This window comes from Sus scrofa, chromosome 9 (genome assembly GCF_000003025.6).
Source record: "Sus scrofa isolate TJ Tabasco breed Duroc chromosome 9, Sscrofa11.1, whole genome shotgun sequence".
In the NCBI taxonomy this organism is placed as follows: domain Eukaryota; kingdom Metazoa; phylum Chordata; class Mammalia; order Artiodactyla; family Suidae; genus Sus; species Sus scrofa.
This window is the reverse complement of record NC_010451.4, coordinates 17907631-17924707: the sequence shown is the minus strand read 5'-3', so window position 1 is coordinate 17924707 and position 17077 is coordinate 17907631. Positions and strand designations below refer to the sequence as shown.

Here is a 17077-nt window from a genome sequence, read left to right as displayed (position 1 = left end):
GGCTTATCAGACACAACTTAGAATAGATTTACAAGGAGATCCTGCTGAGTAGCACTGAGAACTGTGTCTAGATACTCATATTGCAACAGAACAAAGGGTGAGGGAAAAATGTATACATGTAAGGATAACTTGATCCCCATGCTGTACAGTGGGAAAAAATAAAAGTAAATAAATAAATTTAAAAAAAATTTACCGTAGAGGTGATATAACCTTGGACACTGCACATATATGCTCCAAAACCCAGAGTTAAGCTGTTATTGACAAGCTGGTGCCAGGTAAGGAACAAGGGGCAAATGCAGAGGCAAACTTGAAGTCTAGAACATTCAGCTTCTAATGATTGTTTTAAGAAGGAAGATGAACATGCAGGCAGTCCCTTAATATATATATATATGGTATATATGCATGGTGTGTATATATATATATGGCAGGGCTCTACATTAGGCAAGAACAAATGGGTTTTTTAAAATGTTTTACAGCAGCTCTGCAACCCTATAACTCCTAGGGAGCTTTCCCAGAAGCCCAGCATAGAAAAACCCTGACTTAAGGCTTTGACTCAGAGTCACAGAGCATTAAATATAAACAAGACAGCCTGAGATGACATTTCGAAATGGGGAACTGAGAACATTTTCTTTCAGTTGGAAAGCAAGCTCCTCCCATTTGCCTGTATTTGACAGCTAACCCAAGGTTTAATGTTGGAATGAGAAAACTTTTTTATTTTTTATTAGCATAATTAAAGGGCTCTCTCGAAGCAAGTCAGTTTAGACTTCAAATGGGCAACCAATTCCAGAAACTCTGCATTAGGTAGTAAACGCAGAGTCTGTCGTCCTAACAGAGCAGGAGAAATCAACCAGAGAAGGGAGGAAAAGGATGTATCAAGAAAATTAAGGCAGATTGGTCAGGGGGAGGGGGTAGGAGAAAGGCGAGAGAGATCAGCGGCAGGAGAAGGGAGTAGAGACAGCTGCAGAGGAAAGGTAAGGAAGCCGGAAGCAAAGGGAATGTAGTCGCAGATGCTGAGGGACTGGAGAGGATCTCGGAGGTGAGACCCTGAGGGGGACGGGAGGCGGCGGGGGGTGTGTGTGGGGGGGATGGAGAATAAGGGACCCCAACTTCGCAGGGCAGTGGGTGTGGTAAGTTTTCCAGGAGGCTGAGTGTTTGGCAAAAGAAAAGCTGCATGCAAAACTAAATCTTAAAGGCAAAAGATAGAAGGAAATTTAAAAGAATCTGGAATTACATGTCTGGGTTCCTTAGAGCTCCCAGTGCCAAGAACAGCAAGGGCTAGTTTTGTCTGTCGATTTTCCTCTGATACTGGCAACTGTTAGGGCGGCGGATGGATTTTGAGAGTTAGAGTATCAGCGTCCAGGGCTGCTGCTCCTTCTTCTGCTGCCACCCCCACCCCATATTGATTTAGTGCTGGTCATTCTCACCAGATGTGGCCGAGCCTGCTGCAGTCAGTGCCTGCAGCCAGCCTTTCATGGAACTAGCCCAAATGTGGAGTGAAGTACATACAGTTCAAGGAGTGAGCTGGATGGAGAGGGGCCGAACTTGACCACGGGAATGTAAAAGGTTTTGATTAAGATGCTCAGGGGATCGTTGAGCTCGCTCTGATAACCAAAGTGGGGGAGCTGCTAAGGGGTGGCTGGCCCCTGCACTGACCAATTAGGGCTGAAAGAAGCAGCCCCTCGAGACCAGGACTTTGATAATATGCCTGGAGGGGGCTGTTTAGGGAGATGGAAAGGCCAAGTGACCCACTGTGATGACAGCCACTAGCTGGAGCTGGGACTGCCGTTAGGAGGCATTCTTTCGTGATACAGGGCATAGGGCATAGGTGAGGAGGGAGACATATCCATTCAGCACACCCTGGCACAGGTGTCTGTCAGAGAGCATCACCTGCAGCCTGAGGCTGGAGGCAGCCAGTAAGTATTGTAGGAGGAGAAAGTATAGGGAGAAAGCATAGTCTGTGTATCACAAACCAGAGCTCTTACCCCAGCTGTTGGCTTGGAAGCTTTTAAACCTCTCTCTGCTTGTTTCCTGATTTTAAAAGTTAAGCTCGAGTTCCCGTCGTGGCGCAGTGGTTAACGAATCCGACTAGGAATCCTGAGGTTGCGGGTTCGATCCCTGGCCTTGCTCAGTGGGTTAACGATCCGGCATTGCTGTGAGCTGTGGTGTAGGTTGCAGACGCGGCTCGGATCCTGCGTTACTGTGGCTCTGGCGTAGGCTGGCAGCTACAGCTCCGATTGGACCCCTAGCCTGGGAACCTCCATATGCCATGGGAGCGGCCCAAAAAATGGCAAAAGACAAAAAAAAAAAAAAAAAAAAAAGTTAAGCTCCGCAAAGTTCTTGGGAGGATTTGCAATAAATCCAGCACAGTATCATCTTGCTCAATATTTGGTTACTAGTATTATCTTTATTAGTAAACGTCTTCCTTCCATATTCAAATTTCTGGTCACAGTTTAAGGAAAACCAGTTTCACTGAATTTCTTCCCTCTTTGGTCCCTCTCTCTTTTATATCTTGTCTCCAGATTCTTTCTCCCTCCTTGCCATTATTCACTGAACATCTGCTCTGTGCTAGGAAGCACACCATGGCAGCGACACCTGATTTCTTGATGTTTTTTCCTCTAACTTTGGGAGTTCTGTTCATACCCAGAGCCCCAGCAACTAACCATGGAAACTCAGGCTTCGCTGGGGAGTTTGTTCTCTGCAGGGAACTGCTTTCTGTGCGCTAAATTGGGAGGGCTGAAAGGAGGGAATTTGTTAGTAATTAGAAAAAAGTTAAATGACTGAAAATACCTCCCTGACTGTGTAAATGGAAAATTTTTCTGATGTTTACAATATTCACTTGGGATTGATGGTAAAAGGCTGTGCACAGCCTTGGCTGATTTATGAAGCCCTGATGTACGCTTGAAGGAACAAAGGCAGTGAGGAAGGGTAGGTGATTCCAGATGAGGGACGTCCTTTGATTTCATGCAGTTTGTTTTTTCAGGAAAGTTTTCAACCCATTCTGTTGCTTCTTCCAATTCTCCAAATGACCACAAAGAAACTTTTTAATAAAACCATTGACTCTTAGAGTTGAAGCTATCTGTTGTGTGACCCAGCTAACAAAAGAGGCCACATTCAAGATGGCAGCTTCAGCATGGAAAACGCCACCCTTTAAGGAAAGCTGAGTGCCTTTTTTTCAGGGTCCTGCATATCTCCTCCACTGGTTCTCTCATCACTTTCCTTTCTAGTTTGTCTTCTTTTCCTTCATTATTAGCCACTGGAATTGTCCGCCAGTTTTTTAGTAAGCTGGTAAATAATGCTTTTTTTAGAGGAATAGGAGCCCTAATGCCTCTTCAGAGTAGAGAAGAGATTCATCGGGCACATGTCAATCAGCTGCCATCATGATTTGTGAGGAAGGGAATTTGTGCCACATCTTAGGACTACAAGAGGGCTAAAACAATGGTTAGGACTGCCCTCATAAGGCCTAGAGTCCAATCAGGGACATTTATTCATAAAAAAGTCATTTTAATGGTTAAAGCAAGCAAATAATTATACAGCACTGTACCATTTGATCTATTTTTAGATAATAACTATATATGTAAGTAAGTATATATGTTTTTGAACCTAGATAGAGTTGACTCTTAAATAACATGGGTTTGAACTATATGGATCTACCTAAGTATATTATTATATTAATATAATATATAAATATAATATATTCAATCACTTGCATGTGCTAGGCACTATTCTAACATCAGGGATATAGCTGAGGATATTGTTTATGTGTGTGTGGAAAAAATATGTAGAAGTCATATATTTAATTTATTATCAGTGGTTACCTGAAAGTTAGAAAGGAGATATTGCTATAAGTGTCTGGTTTGAACTCTTAAAAAAGAAAAGAAAGAAGGGCGGGAGGGAGGAAGAAAATGGAAAAAGGAAGGAAAAGAACAAAAAAGGAAGAAAGAAAAGAAAGGAGGGAAGGAAGGGGGGAGAGAGAGAGAAAGTCAATGTCATTAAAGAAAAAAGTACTGTTTTAGATTAATAATGACTGAATACATGATAACAACCAAATACAATGAGTAAACCTTGCTTGGATCCTGGACTGATAGGGAAAAAAATTCTATCGAAGACACTTTCAGAACAATTAAAGTGTCTCAGTGGTTAACGAATCCGAGTAGGAACCATGAGGTGGCGGGTTCGATCCCTGCCCCTGCTCAGTGGGTTAACGATCCTGCGTTGCCGTGGCTCTGGCGTAGGCTGGCAGCTACAGCTCCGATTCGACCCCTAGCCTGGGAACCTCCATATGCCGCAGGAGCGGCCCAAGAGATGGCAAAAAGACCAAAAAATAAATAAATAAATAAAAATAAAGGCATTAGTTTTAAAAAAAAAAAAACTTTATTTAAAAAAAAAAGAACAATTAAAGAAATTTAAATAGGTACAGTATATTGGATTATATAGAATTATTGTTAGCTTTCTTAAGTGTCATGATGGTAATGTGGTTTTATAGCAAATATCTTTATCCTGAGATGCCTCACTGGTACATAATGTTGGAAGTGGGCTGATGTCTGCCATACATTTCAAATGGTTCAGAAAAAAAAAAAAAAATGTGTGTGTTGGAGGGGTTATGTGTGTGTGTATCTTCTAAGATAGAGATACATAGATATATAGATACATAGATAGATAGAGACAGAGACAGATTGGAGAGAGACAAGTAGGAAGAGAGAGAGTGAACATACCAAAATATTAGCAACTGTTAAATCCTGATGAAAATATACGTTTTCCAGCGTCACCTTGCTGCACAGTGGAAAATTGATGGAATGCCGTAAACCAGCTATAATGGAAAAAAAATAAAAATCATTAAAAAATTAAATATATATATATATATGTAGGTTTTCATTGTACTGTTCTTTCCATTTTTTTGTAGTTTGAAGATTTTCAAAATATTGGGAGGGAGGTCTGTTGCGATAGTCTAGACTAAGACTTAGGGCTGGTATAGTTAATTAGAAAAAAAACAAAAGTAAAAGACATTTTGAGGGTAAAATAAATTAATAAATATCGTTTCTCAACAAAAGTGGTAAATTGCAGTTCAGTTTTCAGCATTGGTGCCTGTGCAGAGCTCCTCCTTTTAGCAGATGAAACAATTGGAAAGAGAGAATTTAAAAGTCCTTGACACAGTTTACCTGAACTCAGAAAAAAATTGTTTCTGGGAGCTTTTAGGCAACGAGATGATGGCCTTATTTTTAGATGAGGAATAAGACAAATGCTAAGATGTAATTATGGACAACAGATGCCAAGATACACAGAAGCCCCAGCGTAAAAAAATAACATTATCCAGAGGAGCTATAGTGAAACAAACATCCGGGGAGTCCTGCCTGCAGCAGCCAGTTTGAGTTTTGTATTAATGGATTTTGACCAAGATGATTCCAATTAGCACCTTATTCCTACTCAACTTTCAGATGCTTTAGGAATGGACCATTTGACAGGTAGGTCTCTGGAGACAGTTCTTTCCTTCCTTTAAAACTGATTTTAGTGCTTATGAATGAGGTCAACTGAGCAGGAGGGGAAAAAAAAAATCGAGAACCTTTTCAGATACACTATGATTTCATTAAGGTTCTTTTGGAATTTATTTATCGGTGAAAAATGGCGTAGATCAAGTATTTTTTATTACAGGTGCTATTGCATTTTTGGAAGGACAGTTTTTTACTGTGTATGACTATGCCCCACTTAACATGCCTGAACTTTGCAGGATTAATGCCAACACTAACCCCAAACTCTGACATTTTAAGAACAAGAAACACCTACTTCTGCTCGGATCTTGGATCTGGCATTGCTGTGGCTCTGGCGTAGGCCGTCGGCTACAGCTCCAATTAGACCCCTAGCCTGGGAACCTCCATATTCCAAGGGTGCCGCCCCAGAAAAGACAAAAAGACAAAAAAAAAAAAAAAAAAAAAAAAAAAACACCTACTTCTTCCCCACATTTCCATACCCCACTGAGAATTTCTGGTAGATTCTAGGTCACTAGGGGCAAAGCCATTTCTTATTTTTACTGACGCATCCCCAAACCTTACTACAATAAAGACACTCAGTAAATATCCAGCGAATGGATTTATGTAATGTTTGAAAATTTGGTCAAATTTACTCAGTTTTCCTAGGAACATTACTGTATTTTTAATCTGCCTTGGTAACCCTTTTTATTTTTTATTGTCAAAGTACCATAAACCTCAAATCCAATAGTTAAAACTTTTTAAATAACATTGAAAATTGTTCTTACATGTTCACCTAAAAATGATTCAGGTTCTACTGAAGGCTATAAAATAAAATGCAATCCCTTCTCTCTTCTTCAGCCTTTCTCCCCCACCCCATCCATCATCAAGACATATTAGCCCTTTGAAATCTCCATTAGCGTTTGATTGTGTAACCTTTCATGCATTCTCTATAATATAGCCTTTTCTTTTTTTCTACTCTAACAGCAGGATTGTATACATACAGTTTTTCACTTGTTTTCCTTTAATTTAGTGATATATCATGGATATCTTTCAGTATCAAAATATTAGACATATATGTGATTGCTTTTTATGGGTGCATAGTATTCCATTGCGTGGATATTTCATACTTATTTATTCAATTCCCCATCGATGGTCTTTTTGAACATGAGATTAAATTTAGTGAGAGTTTAATATCAGAAACCCAGAACAATACATTTTTTCTTTAAATAATTGAGTATTTGCCATCAGTGCATTGATTTCAAAGTGCAGAACATGCTGAGCAAACACAAGCAGCTGCATTTATTACCGCCATCCATCAAAGAAAGGCTTCAGCTTCCCATCTGACTCAAACCTAAAAGAATCTGTCAGCCTGGACTCTCACTCACACACACATCTATCCCAGAATAGAGGGAGAGTGTGAGATGAGAAGCAGATCTTTGATGGCAGGAATTTAGCCTCATGCCCCAGAGTTTGACCCTTTACCTAAGCAGTTTTGGCACTTGAGTGATGTAGAGGTGAGTTCAGCAGCAGTGTTTTCAAGGGCACTGAGACATGGCCTGGAGGCTTCAAGGACACCTCCGCCATGATTCCTCTGCCCAGCACAATTCTGAGAGATGCGTATCAACTGCGACCCAAGCACAAAGTGCAGTAAGGTGGACAGAGCCCTAGAGTTAAGAGAATGGGTCTGTCATGGATTGTATGAGTCACTCCTGTCGTGTTCATGTACTCCTCTCCAAAGTATATCTTCAAGGAAATTCCCAAGCCATTCTGCCAAGTCCTAATTGGTGATAGAGACCCAAAGGGCCAGAGCATTTGTAAGTCAAAGCACAGCCTGATACTGAGATCAAATTTCATACGAATGAAAAGCAAGCAAGAGTGCCTAGGAGAGCAAAGAGTTACATCTCCACCAGAGGTGCCCACCTCTAACTGATCATCTGTCATTAGAGAGCTTTTTAAAAATTAAGATGCTTGGGGCTCACCCTCAAAAATTGTGATTCAGGGAATCCAGTTTAATCAATCATTCTCCCCCTAGATGACAAATTCCTTCTGAAAAGGACTCTGATTAGTACCTAGCTCATAATAAGTATGCAATAAATAGTTGTCAAATACATTTTAATGATTAAAATAAAAACAATGTGCTCTAATAGTTGTAATCATTTACTGATTCAGAAAACGTCATTGGGTATCTAAGCAGTGTTCCTGGTATTAGAGGCATGGATGGACATGAGACAAAGTCCCTACTCATAGGAAGCTTTTCTGGGAGTGGGTGAGACGATAAACAAAAGCAAAACATCTGGTGGGCCTAAGTGCTGTAGGAAATTAAAATGGGATATTAAATATAGGCGAGAAAGCTACTCTAAATGGGGTAGTCAACAAAGACCTCTCTGAGGAATTGGCCTTTACGACTTGTGAAATGAGGGAGCCCATATGAGAAGAGCTAGGAAAGAGCACTTCAGTCAGAAAGGCAGCTGATACAAGTGCCCTAAGGCTGGAGGGAACTTGAATGAAATAGAATGAAGGTCCTTGTGCCTGTAGAACAAAAGGGGCAAAGAGAGGACTAAGGTGGACTCAGAAGGACAAGTGGAGGTCAAGGTTGGGTGTTTGGATTTTATTCAAAGTACAAGAAACCAATGGGAAAAAAGTTAGCAAGACAGAGTCATAATCTGAAATATATCTTGAAATGATCACTCTGGCTGTTGGGTTAAAGATGGATAGAGAGTGGGAGAGTCAGAGTGAAAGCAAGGAGTCCAGTTAAGAGACTGTTGCAGGAGTTCCCTCTGTGACACAGTGGGTTAATGATCTGGCTTGTCTCTGTGGTGTCGCTGGGTCAATCTCAGCATGGCAGCGTGGGTGAAGGATCTAGTGTTGCCGCAGCTGAAGCATAGGTTCCAGATATGGCTCGGATTTGAGCCCTGGCCCAGGAACTTCCAAATGCCTCTGGTGTGGCCAAAATTGGGAGGAAAAAGGAGAGCCTATTGCAGTATCTCCTGGAGAGATGGTAGCTTGGCCAAGGGGGATGGGGTGGAGTTGGAGAAAACTGGATGGAATTGAAATACAGCTTGGACCTACAAAGAAACCTGCTGATGGACTGTATGGGGGAGATGAGAGGAAAAGCAAATTAAGGTTGACTGGTATGTAGGGGTTTTTTGTTTGTTTTTGTGGGTTTTTTGGTTTGTTTGTTTTTTGGCCATGCCTGAGGCATGTGGAAGTTTCCAGGCCTGGGATCGAACCCGAGCCACAGCAGTGACAATGCTGAATCCTTAATCACTAGGCCACCAGGGAACTCCATTATCTAGGTTCTTGGTTGAGTGGTGGATGATGGTATTACTATTTACTGAAAGTGGAAAAATTCCCCATAAACAAGGAAAAAATTAAGAGTTTGATTTTGAGCATAATGAGTTTGAAAAATCCTAGACATTCGAATGTCAAATAAGCAGATAGATTTACAGGTCTAGATTTAAGAGAAAAGTCAGAGATGGAGATACTAATATCATCCTATATTGGCATAATATAAGGTTACAACATTTTTTGCTTACATATTCTTATAAAGATAGTTGCTTTGTTACTCAAAACACAAGAATCCTAGAAGTTATTTACTGTGTTTTGGCCTATAGTAGGTTGGATTTGGATGGCAAATTATACCTTACCATTTTCAATTAAAGACTTCAAAATGATCAGTCCTCTACAAATGCCCTAGTAAACCAAACCATTTTAAAGGTTTCCTTTTTTAAAAATATATGCCTACTTTTGCATCAGCAAGCCAAATTTAAAAGGGATGTTAATTTTAACTGCCAAGACGTGTAAATATCCCATATCAATTTTTCATTCTGCCTCTGCTCCAGGAGGATTCTGGTCTTGAGCTTTCATGCAGCAACTGTCAGCAGTGTTATCACTCACAACCAAGAGCAACAGCCTCCAGGAGGAGAAGGAAACTTAATTAGAAATTTCCACTTCAAATACAATTTATAGTTCATTCACTCTGAGACGTGCTCAAGGGTGTTTGAAAAGTTTAATGCTGAATGAACTGTTTTTCTCAAGCTGTCAACAAAATGCATATGAAGCATAGAATATATTTGTTTAGTAATCACTCTCTTTCTAGATGAAGAAACTGAGGCCCAGGGAGGTAAAGGGATTTGGCCATGTGAAATAAGCGAAGCAGAATAGCACGGGTACGCAGGACTTCCAGCTCCTAGGACAGTGCTTTCCAGAGTACCATGCTTCCTCTTCCATGCCTATCATCTTAACACTTCTTGGCCGGCTAACTCTTTTTTTTGCAGCATATGGAAGTTCACAGGCTAGGGGTGGAATCAGGGCTGCAGCTGCCAGCCTGCCAGCCTACACCACAGTCATAGCAATGCCAGATTCGAGCCAAGTCTGTAACCTACACCACAGCTCATGGCAACGCTGGATCCTTAACCCACTGAGCGAGGCCAGGGACTGAACCGGCATCCTCATGGATACTAGTCAGATTTGTTTCCACTGCACCAAATGGGAATTCCCTTGGCCTGCTAACTCTTTATTGAGATAATTTTATACTAGTTCAGGTCATCTTCTTACTTGGAGTGTCAGGAGAGAGGTCGGTCATAGTTCATAATCTTATGTCCTTCCTATATACCAGGCACTGCTATACAAATTTTACATGTATTAACTAACCCACCATATAGCAACTCTGAGAAGTGGGTACTCTTATTACTCCCATTTTTGTACAGCAAGCCTCTTCCACATTTCATCAGATTAGGGGACCAACCTTAGGAATAACAAGAAGAAAGTGATTATTAACATTAACTATTTCTCTGAGCTTCAGATATTTTCCAACTGCCTGTAAAATTGTAGCTGTCCAACAGACACAGCAAACGCAATGTGTCTAAAACAAAATGCATGGAATTCCCTTGTGGTGCAGCAGGTTAAGTATCCAGCATTATCACTGGAGTGGCCCGGGTCTGATTCCAGGCCCAGGAGTTTCCACGTGCCACGGGTGTGGCAAAAAAAATGGGACTAAAACAAAATGCATTATCCTCTGGTCCAGACCCACTTTCCACCCTGCCTTCCCATTTTAATTAAGGGTATCATCACCCTTCTAATCACCTTTCTCATCACCTGTTTCCCCTCCACTGAACACTATAAATACTATTTAAACCCTATATGGTTCCCAGAAATATTTGAGGAGAATAGTGATATAGAACCTCCCTCCATGTCCTCTCTCAAGTCTATGCTTGTTTCCCACTCTCAATTCCATTCTCATCTTTCTAATTCAGGCCTTCATCATCTACCACGTATAATATTTCAATAGTCTCCCATCTGCTTATCCTATTTTTGATGGCTTAGTTCTCCAACCCCAACTTTTCACTGTTGCCATAGTTATCCTTCCCCAAACCCAAGTCAAATTGTACTAAATGCCTTTGCAAAACCCTCCCCGGCCACTCATTGACAAAACTTCCTCAGCTCAAAGTGGCATTCAAGGTCCACACCTGCTGGTGCCGTTTTCCTGTTCTTTCTCTCATTCGCAATGCCAGCCACCCCAGCCTGCTCACAATTCAAGATTAAATGGGATATTTATAGTTTCCTTGCCACCTTCACAAGTATGTGATAAGGATCACTTAATACACATAAATGCTTTTATTACATTCATTTGTTTATGTCTCACCTTACTTGATTTAAAAAAAAAAAAAAGATGTGAGGTGGGAAAGCAGTTTCCTAACTGTAAAGTACTTTGAGATTTTTTTTTTTCCTTTGTCTTTTTAGGCCCACTCCCGCGGCATGTGGAAGTTCCCAGGCTAGGGGTCTAATTGGAGCTGTAGCCACCAGCCTATGCCAGAGCCACAGCAATGCGGGATCCGAGCCGTCTTCAGCCTACACCACAGCTCATGGCAACACCAGATCCTCAACTCACTGAGCAAGGGAAGGGATCGAACCCACAACCTCGTGGTTCCTAGTCGGATTCGTTAACCACTGCACCACGACGGAAACTCCTGAGATGTTATTTTTAAGCCATGGAAATCATTGAATTTTGAGCCACAGGGGACCCTAGAAATGGTGGAGGCCTAGCACCTTCTACTTTCCTTAGTGACTCATTAGCTGGCCTGAGGATGAGTGGCGGGGTTAGCCACAGAACCCACATTTCCACCCCACTCTATCCCAGCACTTCAGCAAATAAAAATAAATCTTTTGTTTCCCTCTTGAGAAGAGCTGGAGGCTTCTAGTTTGATTTAATTCCCTGGTAACAGAGCTGCTCATTTTACTGCCCCTATTCCCTCAGATAAAGTAGAAACGGTCTGGACTCTGCCCCAATTTCTTCCCTGTTGCCCCCACCACCCCTTGCCACATACCAATCAGACCCCCAACTGCGAAATAATTTGCTTGAAACAGTCCCTTGTGTTCTGCACCTGACGAATTTTAATTGAAATCTGGTGCCAATTATCCAGCCCTTTCCCCCGGGTTACTCCTTTGTATTTTTTTTACAATTAATAATTTAGTCAGATGTGTAGTTCTTAGCTACTCTTATTCGAAAACCATCATGTACCAGATCTACTCTTTGGTTTCATTATCGCTGATGAAGTCCATTTAGAAGTCCTCGTTTAATAGATAATGGATATGTGCCAGGTGTTCTGGTGAGTACTTTATTTGTATTATCTTAGTCTTCCTTCCAACAGCCCAGCAAAATACGAGTTAATATCTTAGTTGCCTATGAGGAAACGGAAGCTCAAAGGGGTTAAGTAACAGTACCCAAGGTCATAGAGTTGGTAACTGATGGGACCAAGGTTTGAATTGCGGTCTTCCCAAGTCTGAACCCAGTGTGCCCATGAGAGTTTTCAGAGCAGGTGGAGAACATGAGCTGCAATGGAAAACTTTAGCAGCCAGGAGCGGTGCTGCTGCCTTCTGAGAAGCATCTCCAAAGAGATCAATTCAACTTGGGAGGCTCTTAGTAGGGCTGGTAATAGTACATGTCTCTTGCATAGTCTGTATTCTCTCCAGCTGTAAGTACTCCTGGGGTACGGTAGAGATGGTGAGATAATATTCCTCAATTCTAAGCTGAAGAATGACTCCTCACTGTAGTCATGAAAAACTCTAAATTCACTTAACTGGCTTATTATGTCCTGTACCTCCAGATCCTTGAGAAGCAATAATAATATGTCATAGTTAGGAATGCTAACCCTTAAACCGGATCGCCTGGGTTTGACTCCTGGCTTTGCCATATATTAGCAGGGGAATCTTGGATAAGTACTTAACCTGCCTTTGCCCCTGGGTCCTCTATACAGTGAACAGGCATGGGTTCTTACTTCGTAGAGCTGTCATGAGGGTTAAGGAAATCGTCATACAGGAAATGCTTAGAATGGGGCCTGCCGCAGAGTCAGTATGTCCACATGAGCTGTCACCACCACCACCATCATCTTCATCATTAGCATCACCACGACCTTCATTTCTCCTGCCTCACCACTCATCTCTCCCCTTCTCTGCTCTTTAGTAACAACTTGCTTTTCTTCGGATGAGCCAGTCCCCCCTCTCACCTCCAGACCTTCCCCTCCTTCACTGCCTGGGATACTCTTGCTACTCCTCAGCCTGTCCCTCTCTCCACAGCCCTCCAGGGACATCCCTACCCATCCTCATGGATAACCCATTCAGATCTCATTTCTGATTTCACTTCCTCCAGAAGACCTTCTCATACCTCCTCATGCCTGGGTGGGGACCCCTCCTCGGGGTCTCAGAGTAGTCTGACCTTATCCTGTCATAGCACTGGCCAGTCCATGCTTAATCATGTGTGTTCCTGTCACTGCCCTCCACTGAATAATAAATGATAATGGCTTGATAATGGCTATCTGTCACTCCTTCCCTTAAGCTGGAAAAGGAAATGACAAAAATGGATATTTTAAAGAAATGGAATTTGTGTGAGCACTGTGTTTAGCTCTAGGTATTACACTAAGTGCTCATTAAAGAATAATAGCGGTAAGAAAGCTTCTATGTTGTCATAATTGACCTCCCATGCACTGGCTCTGCCTGCCAGGATTCCAACAGTAACCCTAGGATCTGTCTTCACCTGTCAGTGTTTAGACAACAGACTCCAGAGTCTTTGGGACCCTGATTCCACCCACCAGTGAGCCAGCACTAGCCCCAGGGCCCCTAAGATTCTGCAACCAGCCACCTTGTGACCAGGACCTGCTAAACAGCAACCAGCAGCATCCACACAAGGCAGGGCCTGACAGCCAACCAGACTAGGGACCTACTAAGCCTACCAGACCACCCACATAGTCAGCCTTAAAAGAAGGACCACGCAGCTCTCTTAGGAGAACCCCTAGAGCTTCTAGCTTGGTTAATGAGAGAGGAAGTGCATTGCTGGGACCCATAGAACTCCTACAAAGGTGAGAAACATAACGAACCTACCACATGCATAAAAATACCAACAGCAACTTAGATAAAATGAGGCAGCAAAGGAATGTGTTCCAGATGAAAGAACATGGTAAAATCCCAGAAGAAGAACTGAGTGAAGTGGAGACAGGCCATCTATTTAAAGATGATCAAAGAACTCAGGAGGAGAATGGATGCACAGAGTGAGAAGTTAGATGTTTTTAAGTCAACGTTAGAAGATAGAAGGAACAGCCAAACAGAGATGAAGAATACAATAACTGAAACGAAAAGTGCACTAGAAGGAATCAATCATAGACTAAATGATTCAGAGGAATGGATCAGTGAGCTGGAAGACAAGAGCGTTGGAAATCTTTGCCACTGAGCAGAAAACAGAAGGAAGAGAAATGAGGACAGATTAAGAGACCTGTGGGACAAGACCGAGTGCACAAATATTCACATTATAGGGGTCCCAGAGGAGGAGAGAGAGCGAAAGGGCCTGAGAAGATATTTGAAGAGATGATAGCTCAAAACCTTCCTAACCTGGGAAAGAGTCACCCCAGTCCAGGAAGTGTGGGAGTCCCACACAAGATTAACACAAAGAGGAACACACTGGGACACATTGTAATCAAAACGACAAGCATTAAAGATAGTGGACACTAATAGCAGCTAGAGAAGAGCAATGAATGGCATTCAAGGGAAGCCCAATAAACTCAGTTAGCAGCTGAGGTTTCAGGTCAGAAAGGAGTGACATGATATACGGAAAAGTGAAGGAGGAAAAAGCACATCCAAGAATGCTCTACAGAGCAAGGCTCTCATTCAGATTTGCTGGAGAAACCAAAGCTTTTCAGATTGAATCTTTAAGGACTAGGAGAGGTTTTCCAGGTGAGGAAGAGATGAAAAATTATACTCTAGGTAGGGAAAATAGCGTGTGCAGGGATGCAGAAATGCCTGAATCAAAGAAATGAAAAAGGTCAGCTCAATGGGAGAACAGTATGGCTGAATCGGCTTAAAGATATACATTTTGATCAGGGGTTTGAGAGAGTCACAAAGTCTCTCCTGATTGCCCAAATTCTGATTCTGATGTCATCCTCTCTCTAATACTAAGAAACAGTCCAATGTTTCTGGAGAACACTGAGTCCTTTATCCAGGGAATCCCTGGAGCACCAGGCCAGGGGCCCTAGTGGCTGAAATAGCAAACTCAGTGCTCATCTTTTAAAAACAAAGAGAAAAAAAAAAACAAAAAACAAAAAAAAAAAAAAAAACATTGATTCTGGACGTGGTCCACCACTCACCTTCTCATTAGCATCTGAAAAAAAAAACCCTACAACTGCTTAAATCCACTAGAAATGCTAAATTTCTGTCACCAACATGGTTGTGAAAAAGGATAGCATAACACATAGAATTTAATTTTTTCTACAATTTAATGGCAGTTGTATATATAAGGAGATAGCACTAGACTGAATTTTCTAGCATCCAAAGCCTTTTGCTTTAGTGCTACATGATCTGATCATTATAAGCAGGGCCAAAATGTCTAAGTTTGAGGCTGTTGAAGAACAGACCAGCCACACTCAATTGTGCACTGCAGTCTCAGGGAGTTTGAAAGGCAAGTTTCAGTATTGGCATCTTAAATGCATAGATGTTCAGAATTGGACAGGTTATTTATTAAAGGAAGAGCAGTAGAAATTGGTAAAGAGCTCAAGAGTTTTAGAACATTTTAAATCCTTAACTGCTTCCAATTGTTTAACTTTGAACAAGCTAGTGATTCTCTCTGGGCTCTGTTTTCCTATTTGTCAAGTCAGAAAAATAATCACAGCCTCCTGAGAATTAAATGAGACAGTGTATAAATATCTCATGTGTGTATATGAGCATGCCTGATATTCAGTGAATGTTAGCAATGATTATCATTGTTAATCTCAACAATAATTAACAGCATCTCATCTTCCAGTCCATACTTCAAGAAGAGAAAATTAAAACTGAAGTAGAAAAATAGAAATAATAAACATCTGAGACTGTGTCACACTGGGTATTTTAAAGTGTCGGACCAATAATGTGAACTGTTTTTGAATCCCTGTGAAAATATTATTTGAAAAAAGATTGCTGATAACAACTCAAACCTCAAGGATAGAAATAAGAATCAAAGTGACTTTGAAAAGTTTGAAAGCCTGGAGGAAAGCACGTTTACTAAAACCCAGAGGAAAATCAACAGAGAGACAGGCAATGTGGTATTGTTCAGGATAACATCAGCACCCAATGCTCCACAAATGTGGAGACCCATGTAGAATAGGGTTCAAGATGAATAAGATTTGATTCAAGATTTGATGATGGAGTTTCCATCGTGGCGCAGCAGAAATGAATCTGACTGGGAACCATGAGATTGCGAGTTCGATCCCTGGCCTCACTCAGTGAGTTAAGGATCCGTCATTGTGGTGAGCTGTAGTATAGGTCGCAGATGCGGCTCAGATCTGGCATTGCTGTGGCTGTGGCCGGCAGCTGTAGCTCCGATTAGACCCCTAGACTGGGAACCTCCATAAGCCTCGAGTGTGGCCCTAAAAAAAAGAAAAAAAAGATTTGATTATTACTGGCCCAGTGGAAAACACGTGGACACACATAATAGGGCAGAAAGAAGCCTAGGCTGGGCAAGAAACCCTGGCTGGTGCTGATCCTATGCTAACTCTGATGTGACTTTAGGCAGGTCCATTCCCCTATGGAGACCGTCTTTAATGTGCAAGTCCTGGATGGACAAGTTAATTAATTTAGTTGAGTCCCATTATTCCTATTAGATTTTTTTTTCTTTTGTCTTTTTAGGGCCGCACCCGTGGCATATGGAAGCTCCCAGCCTAGGGGTCAAATCAGAGCTACAGCTGCCGGCCTATGCCACAGCCACAGCCACATGGGATCCAAGCTGTGTCTGCAACCTGCACCACAGCTCAAAGCAATGCCGGAACTTTTAACCCACTGGGAGAGGCCAGGGATCGAACCCGCATCCTCATGGGTGCTAGTTGGGTTCGTTACCACTGAGCCATGATGGCAATTAGATTTTATTTCATCACTTATAATCACAGCTCTTTGAAGACATACTCACAGCATAATAGATACTATTCTTTTAATGCCTATTAGTGCCAGGCTCTGTGTTAAGGATTTTATAGATATGGTCTCATTTATTTCATGCAAAAGACCTGATAGGTGGATACATATTGTGCCTGTTTTACAGGCATGGAAGCTGAAGTTTAAAGAGTTAAATGACTTTCCCAAGTTACTTAGGTATAATTGGTGGA

The 17077-nt window shown here is 41.8% G+C and overlaps 1 protein-coding gene across 19 annotated transcripts in view; it reads left to right on the top strand.

Moving 5' to 3' along the window:
* The window catches only part of DLG2 (discs large MAGUK scaffold protein 2), a 1971427-nt gene that overhangs the window by 1622710 nt on the left and 331640 nt on the right, over window positions 1-17077 (top strand). Inside the window, exon 1 of one of the 19 annotated variants that reach the window (XM_021102324.1) lies at window positions 768-971. The exons of 17 other annotated variants lie outside the window; for them this stretch is intronic. The gene's annotated coding sequence lies outside the window, so the exon portion shown is untranslated. Of the gene's footprint in view, window positions 1-767; window positions 1037-17077 lie in introns of those variants that run through there. One more of the 19 variants, XM_021102319.1, reaches the window with a different exon arrangement.